General features: G+C 38.7%; 1 long non-coding RNA gene across 1 annotated transcript in view; it reads left to right on the top strand.

Moving 5' to 3' along the window:
* The first annotated feature begins 10,268 nt into the window (after nt 1-10,268).
* LOC129555409 (uncharacterized) overlaps nt 10,269-23,602 on the top strand; it is a 43,079-nt gene continuing 29,745 nt past the window's right edge. The window contains exon 1 of the long non-coding RNA XR_008685787.2: nt 10,269-10,430. This is a non-coding gene — a long non-coding RNA (uncharacterized LOC129555409). The remainder of the gene's footprint in view (nt 10,431-23,602) is intronic.

Here is a 23,602-nt window from a genome sequence, read left to right as displayed (position 1 = left end):
CTATCCAACCACCTCATCCTCTGTCGTCCCCTTCTCCTCCCACCTTCAATCTTTCCCAGCATCAGTCTTTTCTAAGTGAGTCAGTTCTTTGCATCAGATGGAGTATTGGAGTTTTAGCTTCAGCATCAGTCCTTCCAATGAATATTCAGGACTGATTTCCTTTAGGATGGACTGGTTGGATCTCCTTGGAGTCCAAGGGACTCTCAAGAGTCTTCTCCAACACCACAGTTCAAAAGCATCAATTCTTCGGCGATCAGCTTTCTTTATAGACCAACTCTTATATCCATATGTGACGACTGGAAAAACCATAGCTTTGACTAGATGGACCTTTGTTGGCAAAGTAATGTCTCTGCTTTTTAATAATGCTGTTTAGGTTGGTCATGGCTTTTCTTGCAAGGAGCAAGTGTCTTTTAATTTCATGGCTGCAATCACCATCTGCAGTGATTTTGGAGCCCAAAAAATAAAGTTTGTCACTGTTTCCATTGCTTCCACATCTATTTGCCATGAATTGATGGGACCCAATGCCATGATCTTAGTTTTCTGAAAGTTGAGCTTTAAGCCAACTTTTTCACTCTCTACTTTCACTGTCATCAAGAGTCTCTAAGTCTTCTTCACTTTCTGCCATAAGCTTGATGTCATCTGCGTATCTGAGGCTATTGATATTTCTCTTGGCAATCTTGGTTCCAGCTTGTGTTTTATCCAACCTGATATTTCTCATGATGTATTCTGCATACAAGTAAAATAAGCAGGGTGACAATATACAGCATTGACATACGCCTTTCCCGATTTGGAACCAGTCTGTTGTTCTATGTCCAGTTCTAACTGTTGCTTCTTCACCTGCTTACAGATTTCTCAGAAGGCAGGTCAGGTGGTCTGGTATTCCCATCTCTTGAAGAACTTTCCTCAGTTTGTCGTGATCCACACAGTCAAAGGCTTTGGCATAGTCAACAAATGAAACATTAGTGAAAGAATGCTTTCTTAGATTATCTGGAAAAAAATAGATCCCCAACCTAGCTCTGTCACTAATAATTTATGTACTTCTGGAAAAATTGATAAATATCCTTGCTGTATTTCTCATCAGTGAAATAGAGTAAACAAAACCAGGTGACCTCTAAGAGTTATGGGCTTCCCTGGTGGCTCAGATGGTAAAGCGTCTGCCTGAATGCGGGAGACCTGGGTTCGATATCTGGGTCGGGAAGATCCCCTGGAGAAGGAAATGGCAACCCACTCCAGTACTCTTGTCTGGAAAATTCCATGGATATAGGAGCCTGGTAGGCTACAGTCCATGAGATCACAAAGAGTTGGACACAACTGAGCAACTTCACTGGTTCACTAAGACTCCTTCTATCTCTAAATGTTCTGTTTCTATAGGCATTTAAAAAAAAAGAAATATAAAGCCATTATGCTCAACTAGTTAGACATCACCATTAATATTTTCCTGGAGTCAAAATGTTTTGAAAAGAATAATCTAATTGGAAAAGTTTGTCAACATCTTCAGAAGTTAATGGAAGGCTGAACTATAAAAATGCAATAATGACAATGTGTACACAGCAACACAAAGAAAAATTCCAAGTCTCTTTGCAACAAAATGCCGTTGGTGTTTATGTAGTCTTAGGAGAATAAAAGCAGGAAAGACAAAATTCTTTTAGGAATTTGACATTCTGGAATTTATATCTCTATCAGCTTGTCCTTCAAGGAGCCAATGTTCAAACCTGTGTACAAGTAGAATTTTTGCTCATCCCATGCATTCAGTGTGCTGGATTGATTTACTCAATGATTAGAAACTAGAAATGTAGAATCAATAAAACAAAAAACATTTGCAGCATTCCTATAAGTAATTATGTACAACACAATAAATAAAATTATAGATATAAATCACTAAAGAAGACTTGTCCCTATTTATTTAGTTCTATCTACTTTTAAGAACAAAATCTTTGTGGTGTGTTCAGCCTAATTTTAGCAATCCATGTTGGCATCTATGACTTCCATTGGAAACTTAATAATACAATTTCAATAAACACTTTCTTATATTTTTATTTTATGTTGGTTTATAGTTGATTTACAATGTTGTGTTAGTTTCAGGTGTACAGAAAAGTGATTCAGTTATAAATATACATATATCCATTCTATTTCATACATGCTATTACAGAGTATTGAGTAAAGTTCTGTGTGCTGTACAGTAGGTCCTTGTTGGTTATCTATTTTATTAATAGAACTGTGTATATGTTAATTGCCAAACTCCTAATTTATCCCTATGCACACTTTCCCTTTGGTAACCATAAGCTTGTTTTCTATGCCTTTGGGTCTATTTCTGTTTTGTAAATAAATTCATTTGTATCTTTTTTCAAGATCTCACATACAAGTAATATATATTTATTTTCCTCTGTCTTACTTACTTGACTTAGTATGATAATCTCCAGTTCCATCCATTCTGCTGCAAATGGCATTATTTAACTCTTCCTGATGGCTGAGTAATAGTCCATTGTATATATGTACCACATCTTCTTTATCCATTCATCTGTCAATAGATATTTACATTGCTTCCATGTCTTAGCTACTATAAGTAGTACTGCACTGAACATCGGGGTGCATGTATCCTTTCAAACCAAGTGTTGTTCCAGATGTATGCCGAAGAATGAGATCACTGGATCACAGAGCAACTATTTTTAGTTTCTTAAGGAATTTTCATGCTGTTTTCCAAAATAGCTACACTAATTTACATTTCCACCAGTAGTGTAAAATGGTTTCCTTTTCTCCACACCTTCTCTAGCATTTATTGGTTGTAGGCTTTTTGATGATAGCCATTCTCACTGGTGTGAAGTGATGTCTCATTGCAGTTTTGATTTGCATTTCTCCAATTAGCAATGTTGAGCATCTTTTCATGTGCCTCTTGGTCATCTGTAAGCTTTCTTTGTAGAAATGTCTGTTTAGGTCTTATGCTCATTTTTTGACTGGGTTGTTTTTTTGTTTGAGCATTGAGCTGCATACAAGTGAAACTGTTATTCACTTAGTCATGTTTAACTCTTTGCAACCCCATGGACTGTAGCCTGCCAGGCTCCTCTGTCCGTGGAATTCTCCAGGCAAGAATACAGGAGGCGGTTGTCATTCCCTTTTCCAGTGGATCTTCCCAACCCAGGGATTGAACCCAGCGTCTCCGGCATTGCAGGTAGATTCTTTACTGTCTGAGCTACCAGGTATAAGCTGTTTATAAATTTGGAGATGACTCCCTTGTCAGTAGCATTGTTTGCAAATATTTTCTCCCATTCTGTAGGTTGTCCTTTCATTTTGTTTATGGCTTCCTAGACGGTGCAGAAGCTTTAAAGTTTAAGTCTCATTTGTTTATTTTTGTTTTTCTTTTCATTCCTTTCAGAAGTGGATCCAAAAAGATATTGCTGTGATTTATGTCAAAGAATGTTCTACATATATTTTATCTTAAGAGTTGTAAAATATCTGGTCTTACATTTAGTCCTTTATGATATTTTGAGTTTATTTTTGTGTATGGTTTAGACAGTGTTCTAATTTCAATTTTTTATATGTAACTGTCCAGTTTTCCCAGCACCACTTATTGAAGAGACTGTATTTTCTCCATTGTATATTCTTGTTTCCTTTGTCATAAATGTAGGTGTGTGGGTTTATTTCTTGGCTTTCTATCTTATTCTAATGATCTGTAAGTCTCTCTTTGTGCCAGTACCATACTACTTTGACTACTGAAACTTCACAGTACTGGATGAAGTCAGGGAGTCTGATTGCCCAGGCTGTTTCTCTTTCTCAAAATTATTCTGACTATTCAGGGTCTTTTGTGTTTCCATACAAACTTTAAGATTTTCTTTTGTTTCAAATGTGCAAAAAAAAAAATTCATTGATGATTTGATAGGAATTGTGTTGAATCTGTACATACAGTCATTTTTATAATATTGATTCTTACAATCCAGTAACATGGTATGTCTTTCCATCTGTTTGTGTCAACTACAATTTCTTTCAGTAATGTCTTATAGTTTACAGAATACAAACTTTTTGCCTTGTTAGGTAAGTTTATTCCAAGGTATTCTATTCTTCTTTTAAAAAAATTATTATTATTATTATTCACTTTACAATATTGTATTGGTTTTGCCATACATTGACATGAATCTACCTAGGGTGTACATGTGTTCCCTATCTTGAGCCCCCCTCCCACCTCCCTCCCCATATCATCCCTCTGTGTCATCCCAGTGCACCAACTGTGAGCATCCTGATGCATTGAACATGGACTGGCGATTCATTTCACATATGATAATATACATGTTTCAATGCCATTCTCCCAAATCATCCCACCTTTGCCCTCTCCCACAGAGTCCAAAAGACTGTTCTATACATCTGTGTCTCTTTTACTGTCTTGCATACAGGCTTATCATTATCATCTTTCTAAATTCCATATATATGTATTAGTATACTGTATTGGTGTTTTTCTCTCTGGCTTACTTCACTCTGTACAATAGGTTCCAGTTTCATCCACCTCATTAGTACTGATCTAAATGTATTCTTTTTAATGGCTGAGTAATACTCCATTGTGTATATGTACCACAGTTTTCTTATCCATTCGTCTGGTGATGGACATCTAGGTTGCTTCCATGTCCTGGCTATTATAAACAGTGCTGCAATGAACATTGGAGTACATGTGTCTCTTTCAATTCTGGTTTCCTCAGTGTGTATGCCCCGGAATGGGATTGTTGGGTCGTATGGCAGTTCTATTTCCAGTTTTTTAAGGAGTCTCCACACTGTTCTCCATAGTGGCTGTACTAGTTTGCATTCCCACCAACAGTGTAAGAGGGTTCCTTTTTCTCCACACCCTCTCCAGCATTTATTGCTTGTAGACTTTTGGATAGCAGCCATTCTGACTGGCATGAAAGGGTGCCTCATTGTGGTTTTGATTTGCATTTCTCTGATTATGAGTGATGTTGAGCATCTTTTCATGTGTTTGTTAGCCATCTGTATGTCTTCTTTGGAGAAACTCAAAATGGATTAAAGATCTAAACATAAGACCAGAAACTATAAAACTCCTAGAGGAGAACATAGGCAAAATAGTCTCTGTCATAAATCGCAGCAGGATCCTCCATGACCTACCTCCCAGCATATTGGAAATAAAAGCAAAAATATACAATGGGACCTAATTACAATTAAAAGCTTCTGCAGGCAAAGGAAACTATAAGCAAAGTGAAAAGACAGCCTTCAGAATGGGAGAAAATAATAATAAATGAAGCAACTGACAAAGAATTAATCTCAAAAATATACAAGCAACACCTGCAGCTCAATCCCAGAAAAATAAACGACCCAATCAAAAAATGGGCCAAAGAACTAAACAGACATTTCTCTAAAGAAGAAGTACAGATGGCCAAGGTATTCTATTCTTTTTGATATGATGGTCCATGGGATTGCTTCCTTAATTTCTCTCTCTGATCTTTAGTTGTTAGTGTATAGAAATGTAACAGATTTCTCTGTGTTCGTTTGTATCCTGTAAATTTACTGAATTCATTTACTGCTTCTTTTCCAATTGGGATTCCTTTTTCTTTTTTTCTTCTCTTAGTGCTGTAGCTACGACTTCCAAAACTATTTTGAATAAAAGTGGCAAAAGTGGCCATCTTCGTCTTGTTCCTGATTTTAGGAGAAATGCTTTCAGGTTTTCCTCATTGATTACAATGTTAGCTGTGGGTTTGTCATATATGGCCTTTATTTTATTGAGGTACTTTCCCTCTATGTCTTCTTTCTGGACAATTTTAATTAAAAATGGGTGTTGAATTATTTTATCAAAAAATGTTTTGCATCTATTGAAATGATCATATGGTTTTTACTCTTCAGTTTGCTGATGTGGAGTATTACACTGATTGATTTGTGAATATTGAAAAATCCTTGCATTTCTGTGATAAATCCCACTTGATCATGGTGTATGATTCTTTTAATGTATTGTTGAATTCAGATCACTAGTATTTTGTTAAGGATTTTGAGGTCTATGTTAATCAGTGATATTGGCATGTAATATGCTTTTTGTGTTATCTTCGGTTTTGGTATCAGGGTGACGGTGGCCTCATACTATGAGTTTGGAAATGTTTCTTCCTCTGCGATTTTTTGGAATAGTTTGAGAAGGATAGGTGTTAGCCCTTCTCTAAACATTTTATAGAATTCACCTGTGAAGCCAACTGGTCCTGGACTTGAATTTGTTGGGAGTTTTTAATCATAGTTTCAATTATGTTTTCTATTGCTTGCTGGTTCAATTTTGGGAGATTGTACCTTTCTAAGAATTTATCCATTTTTCTAGGTTTTCCATTTTATTGACATATAGTTGCTTATATCATTCCCTGGTGGACTCAGATGGTAAAGAATCTGCCTGCAGTGCTGGAGACCTGGATTCACAGTCCCTGAGTCAGAAAGATCCCCTGAAGAGAATGGGAATCCTCTCCATTATTCTTGCCTGGAGGACCCCATGGATATAGGAGCCTGGCAGGCTACAGTCCATGACATCTCACAGAGTTGGACATGACTGAGTGACTAACACTCTTGCTTTCATTTTCAATTTCTTATGATCCTTTATATTTGCTTTTTCATTTGTAATTTTGATTTAAGCCCTCTCCCTTTTTCCCTTGAAGAATCTAGCAAATGGTTTACAAATTTTATTTATCTTTTCAAAGAACCAGCTTTTAGTTTCACTGATCTTTTATATTGTTTTCTTTGCCCCCTCAGTGAGCCACAGTTGCCCTCCCCCACTTCCCAGGAGACCCTCTAGGTCCAGCAGGTCCATGTGGCCCAGTCTCCTATGAAGTCACTGTTTCTTCCCCTGAGCACATTTTGCCAGTGCACACAGGACATTGCACCCTCCAGGAGTGGAACTTCTGTTTCCCCCAGTCCTGTGGTGTTCCTGTGTTTAAGCCCTGTTGGTCTTCAAAGCCAAATGTTCTGGGGGCTCCTCCTTCTGATGCCAGAGCTCCATCCTGGAGAGCCTGACGTGGGGCTTGGAACTCCTATAGGAGACATCTGTGATATAATTATTCTCCAGTTTGTGGGTCACCCACTCATTGGGTATGGGGTTTGATTGTGTTGTGAATGTGCTTCTCCTACTATCTTTTCCAGTAGTTTTCAGTTTCTTTATTTTTCCAGTTGTTCAGCCATTTGTGGTGATTTGGGTGTTTTTGTTGGAGAAAGTGAGCTACACTATCTTGCCCTCAGACCGCAGACTCAATTAACATTTACTAGCCATTTAATTCCTTGTGTTCAAATTTCATGTAGTTATCTATAGTCTTTCACCATTTCTTCAGGAAGAACAATTATCACCATAACCTAAAAACTACCACCTTCTCACAGTGCCATCTCTCATGCGGGATAGAGCAAATTAAATGGATCCAAGTCCTTTGTCCTAAAAACATCCTCATCCACTTTGGTCTATCTCAACTGTGTTTCTGAGTTTCTATCACATTGTCTTTATCACTAATTTGACCAAATCTTCTTTCCTTCACTGTTCAATGTTAAATGCTTCAGTTAAGTTCAGTTCAATCACACAATTATGTACGAATCTTTGCAACCCCATGGGCTGCAGCATGCCAGGCTGTCTATCATCAACTCCAGGAGCTTGCTCAAATTCATGTCCATTGCGTTGGTGATGCCATCCAACCATCTCATCCTCTGTTGTCACCTTCTCCTCCCACCTTCAATCTTTCCCACTATCAAGGTCATTTCAAATGAGTCAGTCCTTCATATCAGGTGGCCAAACTATTGGAGTTCAGCTTCAGCATCAGTCCTTCCAATGAATAGTCAGGACTGATTTCCTTTAGAATGGACTGGTTGGATCTCCTTGATATCTAAGGGACTCTCAAGAGTATTCTCCAACACCATAGTTCAAAAGCATCAATTCATCAAAGCTCAGCTTTCTTTATAGTCCAACTCTCACATCCATACATAACTACTTGAAAAACCATAGCCTTGACTAGACGGACCTTTGTTGCCAAAGTAATGTTTCTCATATGCTGCCTAGGTTGTTCATAAATTTTCTTCTAAGGAGTAAGCGTCTTTTAATTTCATGGCTGCAATCACCATCTGCAGTGATTTTGGAGCCCCCAAAAATAAAGTCTGTCACTGTTTCCACTTTTTCCCATCTATTTCCCATGGCATGATGGTACCAGATACCATGATCTTAGTTTTCTGAAAGTTGAGCTTTAATACAAATTTTTCACTCTCCTCTTTCACTTACATCAAGAGGCTCTTTAGTTCTTCTTTTCTTTCTACCATCAGGCTGGTGTCATTTGCATACCAGAGGTTGTTGATATTTCTCCCAGGAATCTTGATTCCAGCTTGTGTTTCATACAGCCCAGCGTTTCTCATGATGTGCTCTGTATAGACGTTAAATAAGCAGGGTGACAATACTCAAACTTGTCTTACTCCTTTCCCGATTTGGAACCAGTCTGTTGTTCCATGTCCAGTTTAACTGTTTCTTCCTGCGTTTCAAACAGATTTCTTAAGAGGCAGGTCAGGTAGTCTGGTATTCCCATCTCTTTCATAATTTTCCACAGTTTGTTGTGATCCACACAGGCAAAGGCTTTGGCATGGTCAATAAAGCAGAAATGGATATTTTTCTAGAACTCTCTTGCTTTTTCAATGATCCAGCGGATGTTGGCAATTTGATCTCTGGTTCCTCTGCCTTTTCTAAATTCAGCTTGAACATCTGGAAGTTCATGGTTGACATACTGTTGAAGCCTGGCTTGGAGAATTTTGAGCAGGTCTTTACTAGCATGTGAGATGAATGCAATTGTGCAATAGTTTGATCATTCTTTGAAATTGCTTTTCTTTGGGATTGAAATGAAAACTGACCTTTTCCAGTCCTGTGACCACTGCTGAGTTTTCCAAATTTGCAGGCATGTGGAGTGCAGCACTTCCACGGCATCACCTTTTAGGATTTGAAATAGCTCAACTGGAATTCCATCACCTCCACTAGCTGGGTTCATAGTGATGCTTCCTAAAGTCCACTTGACTTCACATTCCAAGATGTCTGCCTCTAGGTGAGTGATCATACCATCATGTTATCTGGGCCATGAAGATCTGTTTTGTATAGTTCTTCTATGTATTCTTGCCACCTCTTTTTAATATCTTCTGCTTTTGTTAGGTCCATAACTTTTCTTTTATGTGCTTTATTGTGCCTACCTTTGCATGAAATGTTCACTTGATATCTCTAATTTTTTTGAAGAAATCTCTAGTCTTTCCCAGTCTATTGTTTTCCTCTATCTTTGCATTGATCACTGAAGAGGGCTTTCTTGTCTTTCCTTGCTATTCTTTGGAACTCAGCATTCAAATGACTATATATCTTTCCTTTTCTCCTTTTCCTTTCGCTTCTCTTCTTTTCACAGCTATTTGTAAGGCCTCCTCAGACAGCCATTCTGCCTTTTTGCATTTATTTTTCTTGGGGATGGTCTTGATCCCCGTCTCCTGTACAATGTCATGAACCACCATCCTTAGTTCTTCAGGCACTCTGTCTATCAGATCTAATCCCTTGAATCTATTTCTCACTTCCACTGTATAATCGTAAGTGATTTGACTTAGGTCATGCTTGAATGGTCTAATGGTTTTCCCCACTTTCTTCAATTTAAGTCTGAATTTGGTAATAAGGAGTTCATGATCTGAGCCACAGTCAGCTCCTGGTCTTGTTTTTTCTGACTGTATAGAGCTTCTCTATCTTTGGCTGCAAAGAATATAGTCAATCTGATTTCGGTATTGACCATCTGGTGATGTCCATGTGTAGAGTCTTCCCTTGTGTTGTTGGAAGAGGGTGTTTATTATGACCAGTGCACTCTTGTGGCAAAACATTTTTATGCTTTGCCCTGCTTCATTCTGTACTCCAAGGCCAAATTTGCCTGTTACTCCAGGTGTTTCTTGACTTCCTACTTTTGCATTCCAGTCTCTTATAAAGAAAAGGACATCTTTTTTGGGTGTTAGTTCTTGAATGCTTGTTTTCCCTCAATTTCTTACTCCTGGTAAATGTCCTAATGCATGCTTAGTTGGTTTTCTTTCTCTTTCCTTCTTTCTAATTCTAGGTAGATTATCTGGTCTGTGCTGATGCCCTTTTCACTATGCAGTGGTAGTTGCTCAGTGTAACTAGAGCAGTTCACTCAAAGGTGGAGGGGGAAATATTTTCTCCTCCGAAGTGAACTACTCTGTTCTAGAAAGGACAACAGCGTTTGTTTATTTGTAGAGATTGTTTGTTCTCAGATCTCCTTCTAAACTCTCCAATATTTCACTGTCATAGGAGGAGTGACCCCCAGCAATGCCAGGAGAATGAAGAATGAAACCAGGAGTTTGGGAGAAGCTGGGATATTTCTCTCTTTCCTGCTCTACTTTGAATAAGATCTCTGGCAACAGCTATGTCTCCAGAGATGACTATGGCTTCTCTGTGGCCTCCATTCCTGTCATACTTCCAGGTAATGCTGGGTACCCTTGCCTCAGGCGCCCTTAATACTGATTCTCACTTACAGAGGAAAGTGGCTTCCTGTTGTTACTAACCTCTCGTTTGATTCACCGTATCCTTAGCTCTTCCATCACCATGAAACCAATATCTTGCATTGAATTTGCTTTGAGGACCCAGAGTGATTTCTGTTTACCTGTTTGAAATGTGGCAGAGACAATTTTATCTATAAGGAATAGTCCTAGGAGACAAACCCTCAAGAAAGGATGTGGCATAGAGTTGTTCATGTGTTAGAGCATGAATGTAAGAATGACATTTTTGCAGGCAACAAAGGGGAATTTTAGTAATCCATGGTATACGATAGCATCAAAACTACTTGAAATATCAGGACTCTAAGAACTAAACAAACTGCTGAACTTGTCCACCATGGCAATAATGGCTATAAATATTGTAATTGAAATTGTATTATAATGTATTGTATTTGAAACAGCATTGAAGGCCTTACCAAAAAAAAAGAAAAAGTTTAGCTTAAAATTTTGAACTGTTAGCTCAAAATGCTGATAAAAACAAGAGAACATCATAACAGTATTAATGGATTTTTAAATTTGTAGACATGGTTGAAGATCAGGATTTAAATCTTATGGTACAGTTTGGAGGAATTTAAAGCAAGTTGGACAGGAAACTTTACCAGTTTTATTAATGAAGAAGGAATGATTTCCTCAGACATGGGCAGAGATATTTGTGTGTTCTCAGAGAAAACTGTAAACCCTGGGCCTCCAAAATTTAACAAATCCCATAATTGAGCCCCCAAATTCATTTGCCAGTTGAAACAACTCCATTCCTCTTTTGGAGGAAATTAGCCTTCTTTCATAAAATACCCACATCATACTTCTAAAACTAGAGTCATTTATTGGGTTTCCAATAAAACCCAGGGAGAATCATAATTATTTTGGGAGAAGGAGGCTTACAGAGCACACAGATGAAAAGGAATTGCTTATATCTACCATGTGAAAGCTAAGAATCATGTACGTGAATTGATGCTGAGCATGATGGACTAAGAGGTAGAATAGAAAATTAAATACACTGTATCTATCAGATGCAGGACTTAATGGACTAGCACAGCTGGAAATGATGAATCATTTGCTTGGGTGACTGACTAAAGCGTGGATTCCATAAAGGGCTATGTTTTATGAGGTCAAGACGCCATAGTTTCCCTGTAATCATTTAGAGGACGGAATCCAAGAGGCTTAATCTAGTGATGTGACTATAGAGTTATCATTTGCAATTTGCTTTTTCTCCTTTTGACAATGTTGCCTGAAAGTTACAGAAAACACTCCCATCCCCGGGGCATTAGGAAATGCATTATGAGGGGAGAAGCAGAATCCTTTCAAACTTGGTGTTAGCTGTCATGAATAGACTGGGCATGATGGTAGAATCTGCCACTGAATTGGTCTACATGATTTTAATGGGAATGGTAAAATCCCAGAGTGACAGAAGCCAGCTGACAGTACTTAATCATCAGAGATAAGAGCAACTGCCATTCTAAGTGTTTTAATGTCTAGGGATCTGGGGCATAGCTGATTGATTACAGGGTCCTAGGAAAAATATCATAAAATACAAATATGGGGAACAAAATCTTTCATCATTGCCATAAGACGTCCTCCCACCCAATTCCTCTACACTCAGTTCAGTTCAGTTCAGTCACTCAGTCGTGTCCGACTCTCCGCGACCCCATGAATCACAGCACGCCAGGACTCCCTGTCCATCACCAACTCCCGGAGTACACTCAAACTCATGTCCACAGAGTCGGTGATGCCATCCAGCCATCTCATTCTCGGTCGTCCCCTTCTCCTCCCGCCCCCAACCTTTCCCAGCATCAGAGTCTTTTCCAGGGAGTCAACTCGTCGCTTGAGGTGGTCAAAGTATTGCAGTTTCAGCTTTAGCATCAGTCCCTCCAATGAACATCCAGGATTGATCTCCTTTAGAATGGACTGGTTGGATCTCCTTGCAGTATAAGGGACTCTCAAGAGTCTTCTCCAACACCACAGTTCAAAAGCATCGATTCTTCGGCGATCAGCCTTCTTCACAGTCCAACTCTCACATCCATACATGACCACGGGAAAAACCATTGCCTTGACTAGACGGACCTTGGTTGGCAAAGTAATGTCTCTGCTTTTTAATATACTATCAAGGTTGGTCATAACTTTCCTTCCAAGGAGCAAGCGTCTTTTAATTTCATGGCTGCAATCAGCATCTGCAGTGATTTTGGAGCCTAGCTCATCTATAAACCAGAACCCCTTGACTGAAGAAGTGACCAGGCCCTCTTAAGGAGGGTCTTGCAACAGTTATGTGTACAGACTGTAAGCATCCTCTAAACACCAGCTGATAGGGTAAATAGTCATTTTGTCTGTGACTCTGTGCTGGATAAAGAGAAATACCCCAGCCCCTGACTGTGAGTTGACCTTAATTCCTGTGGACCTGAAATGCCATGCTGATTCACTGAAGCTTATGGTGACTGGTCAATAGAGGCTTGGCCCAAGTCTATTTCAAAGTAAGCCTATTGAATCCATCCTTTGGTTATATTTCCAGTTCCTGAAAACTACATAGTTTGGTAAAGTAGATGAAGAAAATAACAGACTTCAGTTCAGTTCAGTTCAGTTGCTCAGATGTGTCCAACTCTTTGTGACCCCATGGCCCCTTTGCACACCAGGCCTCCCTGTCCATCCAGAATGACAAATTTGGAAGACCTTGAAATAACCTGTCCCATGGACATGCTGAATCTATACCTATATACAGGGCAATTCATCCTGAAGACCTGAGGGTTGGTTGAATATCTTCTGCACATTCAATTATAGACCACATAAAGAAGGAAAGATCAGTCACAGACACATTATCTATGGGAATCCCACCCCTGATGGGGCAACATGCAGTAGGGAGGGCTATCACTGAGGGACCTGTGTGCAGACTTGTGGGGCACAGCATAAAACCCAAAATTTGTTTTCATAAAAATAGATACATATTTCACAAGTGGATTTGCCTTAACTTCCACATTGGTTCCTCCTCCAGCACCATCATACATACAATTTCAGAGCACCTTACTCTCGATCATACATCCCACACCTCATTACTTCTAACTGAGAAACCTATTTCAATGTGAGAGAAGAGAGTAATCCACATCCACCAAATGTACTTAACTCATGTAATGGCTGATCCAGTCGAATAGTGGAATGACCAAAGATTCAATGTGGGGGCCACCTGAGAGATAATACCTCTGAGGCTGGTTGTGCTGTTTTACAGACTTTGCTGAACTTGCTCTGAAATAGTGACATAGTGCTATTGTTCTCATAGAGTTCACTGGTCTGGGAACTAAGAGAAGTTGGAGACACCCTTCATATTATACTTGATAAGATAAGAATAAACGTGATAAATTCAGTAAGAGTCAAGTCTAGATTTTCTCTCCCCCTTTTTTTCCAGAGATTTGACTCCTAGTGCTAAGAACCAATAGAGAGACAAGAAGGCTGTTAAACTTATATGCACATTTCTGGCATGCAGGACTTTCCCCAGGGCACTCCATGCCCTGATTTTTATGCATCCCCTTAGATCATGGCATCAGGTCCCATCACTTCATGGGAAATAGATGGGGAAACAGTGGAAACAGAGTCAGACTTTATTTTTTGGGGCTCCAAAATCACTGTGGATGCTAATTGCAGCCATGAAATTAAAAGATGCTTACTCTTTGGAAGGAAAGTTATGACCAACCTAGATAGAATATTAAAAAGCATAGACATTACTTTGCCAACAAAGGTCCGTCTAGTCAAGGCTATGGTTTTTCCAGTGGTCATGTATGGATGTGAGAGTTGGACTGTAAAGAAAGCTGAGCGCCAAAGAATTGATGCTTTTGAGCTGTGGTGCTGGAGAAGACTCTTGAGAGTCCCGTGGACTGTAAGAAGATCCAATCAGTCCATTCTAAAGGAGATCAGTCCATTCTAAAGGAGATCAGTCCTGGGTGTTCATTGGAAGGACTGATGCTGAGACTGAAGCTCCAATACTTTGGCCACCCCATGCGAAGAGTTTACTCACTGGAAAAGACTCTGATGCTGGGAGGGATTGGGGGCAGGAGGAGACAGGGACAACAGAGAATGAGATGGTTGGATTGCAACACCGACTTGATGGACATGAGTTTGAGTGAACTCTGGGAGTTGGTGATGGACAGGGAGGCCTGGCGTGCTGTGAGTCATGGGGTCGCAAAGAGTCGGACATGAAGGAGCGACTGAACTGAACTGAACTGATGACATTCTACTTAAGAGGTATCTTGATGTATTTTTTGTTTCTTAGTGAAACTAGAATTTTCCTATCTTTTCTAAGGCTTACCTGTGAATCTGCAATACAATTTGGTCTTGGGATTGTTTACTGTCTTGGAATGCTCTCTCAGTCAATCTTCCATCCTCTTTGTCCTGCAGGCCCTCTTTGGTTGAGCAGTGACCAGCATGCCTTCAGATCATCTTCACCCTCCCTAAGTTCTGAAATGATAGTTCAGGAGACAGTGTGCACTGTGCTACTTCTCCTTTGTGAGTTATTCTCCAACAAATGCTATGTATACTTCTCTAGTAAATACTACATGTATACTATTAGTACATGGGTTCCTCATGGTATGTGTTTTGATTCCCTTGCAACAAACAACATGCTTGTAATGTTTTGCTTTTCCTTCATGTAAACTTGTGGATGCTGTTTTGCTAGTTATCTTAGTTCCTAATAAAGGAATATTTTGATCCAAGGGATATAATTATTTGCTTATACTGGAAGTAGAGACTAACACCTGGATATTTTGAGCTCCTCATTCTGCTGAACCATCAGAGATAAAGAAAGATGGTTATAAAACCTAGGGGAAAATAGATTGCTAATAATTTGTCACAAGAAGAAATATGTATGGAATCGAGGGGATTCCTAGGATGCATCTTATTACTTCCATATTTCACAGTAAAGATTAACAGAAGATAACATAAAACCTATAAAAGGCAGGGCTCAGGAAATTAGACCCTTCAGAAAAGTAGGTTTGATAACCCCAGTAAGTAACGAACCTGATCATACACGGTGTAGGCTGAGGGCAAGAGTAATACACTTATAAGAGTTAAATAACATAGCTCTCTAGTCATAGTACTCCAAAGATATTGTACCATTAATGCAAGTTATATTAAGAGTGTTTGGAGATATGGCTACTCCAACTGTTTTCTTGATCCTTGAACTTAGATCTCAGGAGAGAGATACGAATCAGACATGGGTTCATTTCATGGGAGCCCAGGATATATAAAATAGGAAAGTGTACTGAATTATCTTTCTTTCTTATCCCTTAGACTTGTAAGGAAAGGTCAGTATGATTATGTCAGCTTCATCTCTGAAGCAACTGCTTTTTACTCTACATGATATAAGAAGTCTTAAGATCTTACTTCTTTTATTAAGACCACCCTGAATGAACTGTGTGTGTGTTAGTCACTTAATCACGTTTGACTCTTTGCAATCCCATGGACTAGGGCCTTCCAGGCTCCTCTATCCATGGAATTCTCCAGGCAAGAATACTGGAGTGGGCTGCCATTTCCTTCACCAGAGGACCTTCCCAGTCTAGGAATAGAACCCAGGTCTCTTGCATTGCAGCCAGATTCTTTACCATTTGAGTCACATTCTAGGGCTTAAATGAACTGAATGAACTGGCCCCATATTAAAAATATCTCATTACTTCTTCTGATTTTCTAAACACCAAATAATTAGCTTTATATACTCTGACTATATTTTGTGATTTTGATTTAGCACAGGTGATTTCCCAAAACTTGATTTTTTTTTTAATTATGAGGAAAAACTATTCTTACGTAAATTAGGGAAAATCTTCCTGGGACAGAATAACCTATCAGCCCTTGTCTCATGGGTGGGACTTGGACATGAATGAAATTCTCATTTTATTCCCTCAAATAATTTCACATTTCTTTTAAAGCAATCAGTTCAGTTCAGTTCAGTTGCTCAGTCGTGTCCGACTCTCCGCGACCCCATGAATCACAGCACGCCAGGACTCCCTGTCCATCACCAACTCCCAGAGTACACTCAAACTCATGTCCACAGAGTCGGTGATGCCATCCAGCCATCTCATTCTCGGTCGTCCCCTTCTCCTCCCGCCCCCAACCTTTCCCAGCATCAGAGTCTTTTCCAGTGAGTCAACTCGTCGCATGAGGTGGCCAAAGTATTGCAGCTTCAGCTTCAGCATCAGTCCCTCCAATGAACATCCAGGATTGATCTCCTCTAGAATGGACTGGTTGGATCTCCTTGCAGTATAAGGAACTCTCAAGAGTCTTCTCCAACACCACAGTTCAAAAGCATCGATTCTTCGGCGATCAGCTTTCTTCACAGTCCAACTCTCACATCCATACATGACCACGGGAAAAACCATTGCCTTGACTAGACGGACCTTGGTTGGCAAAGTAATGTCTCTGCTTTTTAATATACTATCAAGGTTGGTCATAACTTTCCTTCCAAGGAGCAAGCGTCTTTTAATTTCATGGCTGCAATCAGCATCTGCAGTGATTTTGGAGCCCAAAAAAATAAAATCTGACACTGTCTCCACTGTTTTTTCATCTATTTCCCATGAAGTGATGGGACCAGATGCCATGATCTTTGTTTTCTGAATGTTGAGCTTCAAGCCAACCTTTTCACTCTCCTCTTTCACTTTCATCAAGAGGCTTTTGAGTTCCTCTTCACTTTCTGCCATAAGGGTAGTGTCATCTGCATATCTGAGGTTATTGATATTTCTTCCAGCAATCTTGATTCCAGCTTGTGCTTCTTCCAGCCCAGCGTTCCTCATGATGTACTCTGCATATACGTTAAATAAGCAAGGTGACAATATACAACCTTGACGTACACCTTTTCCTATTTGGAACCAGTCTGTGAATAGTTAAGTTCTAATATCAGTTCTTCAGTCTATAAGTACACAGCTTAAAGTAGTTACATTCTTATTGTCATATATAATTTATCTTAATATTTTATGATTAGCTATTAAGAATCTGCCTGCAGTGTAGGAGACCCAGGTTCAATCACTGGGTGGAGAAGATCCCCTGGAGGAGGGAATGACTACTGACTCCAGTATTTTTGATGGGAGAATTTCATGGACAGAGGAGCAAGGTGGGCTACAGTCCATGGGGTCACCAAGAGTTGGGCACAACTGAATGTCTAACACTTTTACTCTCACTATTTTATGTGATGAGCCATATATTGCATTGTAGAATCTTTATAAAAATTCACTTTTACAACTTAGTGGCTGTTTATATTAATATATTTCTCCTGATTAATAAGAAATTCATAGTCCATATTTTGGAGAATGTAAAATGCTATTCACATATAAAATATTACTGTTTCTACAGGTGGTCTCTTTAAATTGTCACTGAATTAATGAATGCACCCAACTTAGAGCTAATCACACACAATGCTTGCGCAAGTCATCCTGCTTTTGATTTTTGTCTTTAAAACTTAACTTTTTGCAAGTTTCTTCCCAATGTGTTGAGTCTAACTTGTCAGATATTTCATTAGGGAACTTCTTTATAGGTCTTATTTTGAAAATAATTTTGGCATTGTTTATCTCAAAAGATTTTTTTTCACATTAGTCTTTGTTACTTTACTTTCTCCATTACATTTGTAGAGTGAGTTGAAATTACATGAAAAAATGTATGAAAAGAATATTTCATCTTTTTAACTGAACATTTCTTGACTGTAAATGATGTTTTAGGTCCCCATTTCCGGTGTTATTATTAACGTAGGTAACTTTTGTTGAAAATAATTAGCTGTGACTAACTAGATTATTGCAAACTTACTTTGCAATTAGTTCCTTGAAAAGCATTTTTAAACTAACATCTAGAATGACTATTGTCAGAAATATAGTTCAACATTATAATCTCAAGAAAGTATAGGGAGTTAATATATTTCTGAATATTTTTCCTTAGGTCTAAACATACTCTCCTCTAAACTTTAAAGGAAATTTACTTTGGGGAATTTAAACATGATTTGTCCTTTCAATGAGAAAATATGTGACTGACTTAGTTCATGATATTAAATATGATAAAGACAATGGTCTAGCATTCCATTGTGTTCCAGTCACAGTTCTATGTATCACTAGTATTATAATTATGTAAGTTGTTTTACAGGTACTTGAACTATTCTTCTAAGTATCATCAGAGATATCGAAACTGATTTTTAAAAACCCATTCTATTACCATTTCATTATCTAAACATTTTGATAATTGAAGAATAATGCTCATCAAATACTGACAAAATCCCAATCTGCAGTCACATTTGAGTGACAGTGAAAATGGTATTACAACTTTCTGAACCTAAATTTATAAATTTGTTCAGATAAATGGATATATCTTGAATATTAAAATGTGCTCTCTAACTGAAAACGCCAAGCCCTGTTAATACATGTTCAGTTCAGTTCAGTCGTGCAGTCGTGTCCAACTCTGTGCAACCCCATTAATCACGACACGCCAAGCCTCCCTGTCCATCACCAACTTCTGGAGTTCACTCAAACTAATGTCCATCGAGTCAATGATGCCATCCAACCATCTCATTCTCTGGCGTCCCCTTCTCCTCCTGCCCCCAATCCCGCCCAGCATCAGAATCTTTTCCAGTGAATCAACTCGTCGCATGAGGTGGCCAAAGCATTGGAGTTTCAGCTTTAGCATCAGTCCTTCCAATGAACACCCAGGATTGATCTCCTCTAGAATGGACTGGTTGGATCTCCTTGCAGTCCAAGGAACTCTCAAGAGTCTTCAACAACACCACAGTTTAAAAGCATCAATTCTTTGGCGATCAGCTTTCTTCACAGTCCAACTCTCACATCCGTACATGACCACTGGAAAAACCATAGCCTTGACTAGACAGACCTTTGTTGGCAAAGTAATGTCTCTGCTTTTTAATATTTGTCATAACTTTCCTTCCAAGGAGTAAGTGTCTTTTAATTTCATGGCTGCAATCAGCATCTGCAGTGATTTTGGAGTCCCCCAAAATAAAGTCTGACACTGTTTCCATTGTTTCCCCATCTATTTCCCATGAGGTGATGGAAACAGATGCCATGATCTTTTTTTCCTGAATGTTGAGCTTCAAGCCAACATTTGCACTCTCCTCTTTCACTTTCATCAAGAGGCTTTTGAGTTCCTCTTCACTTTCTGCCATAAGGGTGGTGTCATCTGCATAACTGAGGTTATTAAAATTTCTCCCAGCATTCTTGACTCCAGCTTGTGCTTCTTCAGCCCAGTGTTCCTCATGATGTACTTTGCACATAAGTTAAATAAGCAGGGTGACAATATACAACATTGACGTACTCCTTTTCCTATTTGGAACCAGTCTGTTGTTCCATGTCCAGTTCTAACTGTTGCTTCCTGACCTGCGTACAGGTTTCTCAAGAGGCAGGTCAGGTGGTCTGGTATTCCCATCTATTTCAGAATTTTCCACAGTTTATTGAGATCCACACAGTCAAAGGCTTTGGCATAGTCAATGAAGCAGAAATAGATGTTTTTCTGGAACTCTTGCTTTCTCCATGATCCATCGGATGTTGGCAATTTCATCTCTGGTGCCTCTGCCTTCTCTAAAACCTGCTTGAACATCTGGAAGTTCATGGTTCGCATATTGCTGAAGCCTGGCTTGGAGAATTTTGAGCATGACTTTACTAGTGTGTGAGATGAGTGCAATTGTGCGGTAGTTTGAGCATTCTTTAGCATTCCCTTTCTTTGGGATTGGAATGAAGACTGATCTTTTCCAGTCCTGTGGCCACTGCTGAGTTTTCCAAATTTGCTGGCCTATTGAGTGCAGCACTTTCACAGTGTCATCTTTCAGGATTTGAAATAGCTCAACTGGAATTCCATCACCTCCACTAGCTTTGTTCGTAGTGATGCTTTCTAAGGCCCACTTGACTTCACATTTCAAGATGTCTGGCTCTAAGTGAGTGATCACACCATCGTGATTATCTTGGTCGTGAAGATCTTTTTCGTACAGTTCTTCTGTGCATTCTTGCCACCTCTTAATATCTTCTGCTTCTGTTAGGTCCATACCATTTCTCTCCTTTATCCAACCCATCTTTGCATGAAATGTTCCCTTGGTATCTCCAATTTTCTTGAAGAGATCTCTTGTTTTTCCTGTTCTGTTGTTTTCCTCTATTTTTTTGCATGGATCGCTGAGGAAGGGTTTCCTATCTCTCCTTGCTATTCTTTGGAACTCTGCATTCAGATGCTTATCTTTCCTTTTCTCCTTTGCTTTTCGCTTCTCTTCTTTTCACAGCTATATTTAAGGCCTCCTCAGACAGCCATTTTGCTTTTTTGCATTTATTTTCCATGGGGATGGTCTTGATCCCTCTCTCCTGTACAATGTCATGAATCTTTGTCCATAGTTCATCAGACACTCTGTCTATCAGATCTAGTCCCTTAAATCTATTTCTCACTTCCACTGTAAAATCATAAGGGTTTTGATTTAGGTCCTATCTGAATGGTCTAGTGGTTTTCCCTACTTTCTTCAATTTAAGCCTGAATTTGGCAATAAGGAGCTCATGATCTGAGCCACAGTCAGCTCCTGGTCTTGTTTTTGCTAACTGTACAGAGCTTCTCCATGTTTGACTGCAAAGAATATAATCAATCTGATTTCGGTGTTGACCATCTGGTGATGTCCATTTGTAGAGTCTTCTCTTTTGTTGTTGGAAGAGGGTGTTTGCTATGACCATTGCGTTCTCTTGGCAAAACTCCTTTGCCCTTCTTCATTCCGTGCTCCAAGGCCATATTTGCCTCTTACTCCAGGTGTTTCTTGACTTCCTACTTTTGCATTCCAGTCCCCTATAATGAAAAGGACATCTTTTTTGGGTGTTATTTCTAAAAGGTCTTGTAGGTCTTCATAGAACCATTCAACTTCATCTTCTTCAGCGTTACTGGTTAGGGCATAGGCTTGATTTACTGTAATATTGAATGGTTTGCCTTGGAAACGAACAGAAATCATTCTGTCGTTTATGGGATTGCATCCAAGTACTGCATTTCAGACTCTTTTGTTGACCATGATGGCTACTCCATTTCTTCTAAGGGATTCCTGCCCACAGTAATAGATATAATGGTCATCTGAGTTAAATTCACCCATTCCAGTCCATTTTAGTTCACTGACTCCTAGAATGTCTACATTCACTCTTGCCATCTCCTGTTTGACCACTTCCAATTTGCCTTGATTCATGGAACTGACATTCCAGGTTCCTATGCAATATTGTTCTTTACAGCATCAGACCTTACTTCTATCACCAGTCCCATCCACAACCGGGTATTGTTTTTGCTTTGGCTCCATCTCTTCATTCTTTCTGGAGTTATTTCTCCATTCATCTCAAGTAGCATACTGGGCACCTACAAACCTGGGGTATTCCTCATTAATACATGAGGAATAAAAATAATATTTTATTAATAATAAAAATAATTAAACCTACTGTAAAGAGTTTTAAAATAAATTTTATCTGTAGTAAAAAGTCTATAAATTCCTTGAAAGTCAAACTTCAAAAACAAATGTATAAACAAACAAAATGTTGAAATGCTCTTTTCAATGTGAATCATCTTATTATTTTGTCTTAGTACAAGTTATGTAGATCATTCAATATATTTTACTTAATGGTATTTTGGAATTTGGTTTTCAGAAATGTCACTGATTATTCTTATTGTCGGGTAAGCTTGGTACATCATTCTTTTAAACCGAATAGGATAGTGAGGCTCAGATCATCCAACCTCAGAGGCTTCATCCAAGAAACATTTATTTTATACTAACTGTAGATGTTGAAAAGGGATCTGTACTCCACTTGGCTGCTCTAGAACCCAGAATAAGGAAGACTTTGTTTACATCTTGAAGTTGCAACATCTGTAACATTTAGTCTTTTCAATTTTTTTTTTTGGCTGATTCATTTTGGAAATTAAACATATTTCCCTTTCTTATATCTAACTGGCTCAAACTATTCACATGGTTCTATCAAGCTGCAAGAACATGGAGAAATGTGGGAAGAAATTTTTGGTGAACATTTTCTCTGCCATAGCCGTGAACAATAATAAACATTTATTGTTTACCTTGACTTATGTTAATCACTGAGCAAATAGCTGAACATATTTTAAGATATTAATTCTCACTTGACCCCAGAAAGCCTATAAACCAAGGAAGTATTTATTCAGTAAAACAACCATTGAATTGAAATGATACAACTTTTCCAAAGGATTCCAAGAATAACTTCACATTTGGAAGAAAGAAAACATCCAGTAAAAATTAACTAAAACACTGTATTTTCCTATGGATAAGAACATAGCTGCTTATTTTTATTATTATATATAATTTTAAAGTCAATTGCACTTTTAAATAGATGAGCCTGTGATACAGAGAGCTTATATGCTTTATTTAACACATGCAACCAATAAATACTGACACGAGGTTTAATTCATTTCTGAGTCTACAGCCCAGAAAACGTGCCTTTATGGGATTCGGTAGCTTTCTCTCGGCAAAAGAATATTCCAAGCACCACAGTTCAAGATAATAATAATATGGTCACAGTGATAGTTCTCTTTTGATCTCCACATCACTTCTGTGCTTTCTGTCAAAACGTTGAGATGAATCTTCCTTTGAACAGTCAATTTTTATGATACTTTATTAGATTTGTAAAATGACGTTAAGTGGTGGTTTACCAGAGAAACAAAAGCAATAAAATTTGTATGTGTATGTGTTTGTATTTTATTCGTTGTGCAAGTCCAAAGTCAGCAGAGTAGGCTGGCAGGTGGGAGATCTAATGTTGCAGGGAAGACCCTAAGTGGTTAGGGAAGAGCTAATGTTGGAGACTAAAGGCAAAATTTTCTCTTCTTTGGGCGATGTCATTCTTTTTTCACTTAGGACCTATTTTAGACAGAAGAGGAGTGTTAGGGTGTGATTGCAGTCATTCAACACTGGTAGTTTAATGTAAGAAACATTTATTTCAACTGACTGTATGAGGTTATATTATGAGGCTGCTCTGCTTTATTCACAGGCTACTGATTTGAATGTTAAACTTATCTAGAAACTAACTTCACAGCAATATCAGACTAGTGCTTGACCAAATATATTTGAGCACCATGTCCTACCCAGGTTGATGCATAAAATCACTGTTACAGATGAGAAAGCCCCTGATAA

The sequence above is a fragment of the Moschus berezovskii genome, chromosome 1 (assembly GCF_049115385.1).
Source record: "Moschus berezovskii isolate FMDL1 chromosome 1, NW_MosBer_1.0, whole genome shotgun sequence".
In the NCBI taxonomy this organism is placed as follows: domain Eukaryota; kingdom Metazoa; phylum Chordata; class Mammalia; order Artiodactyla; family Moschidae; genus Moschus; species Moschus berezovskii.
This window is presented reverse-complemented; position numbering and strand designations above follow the sequence as displayed.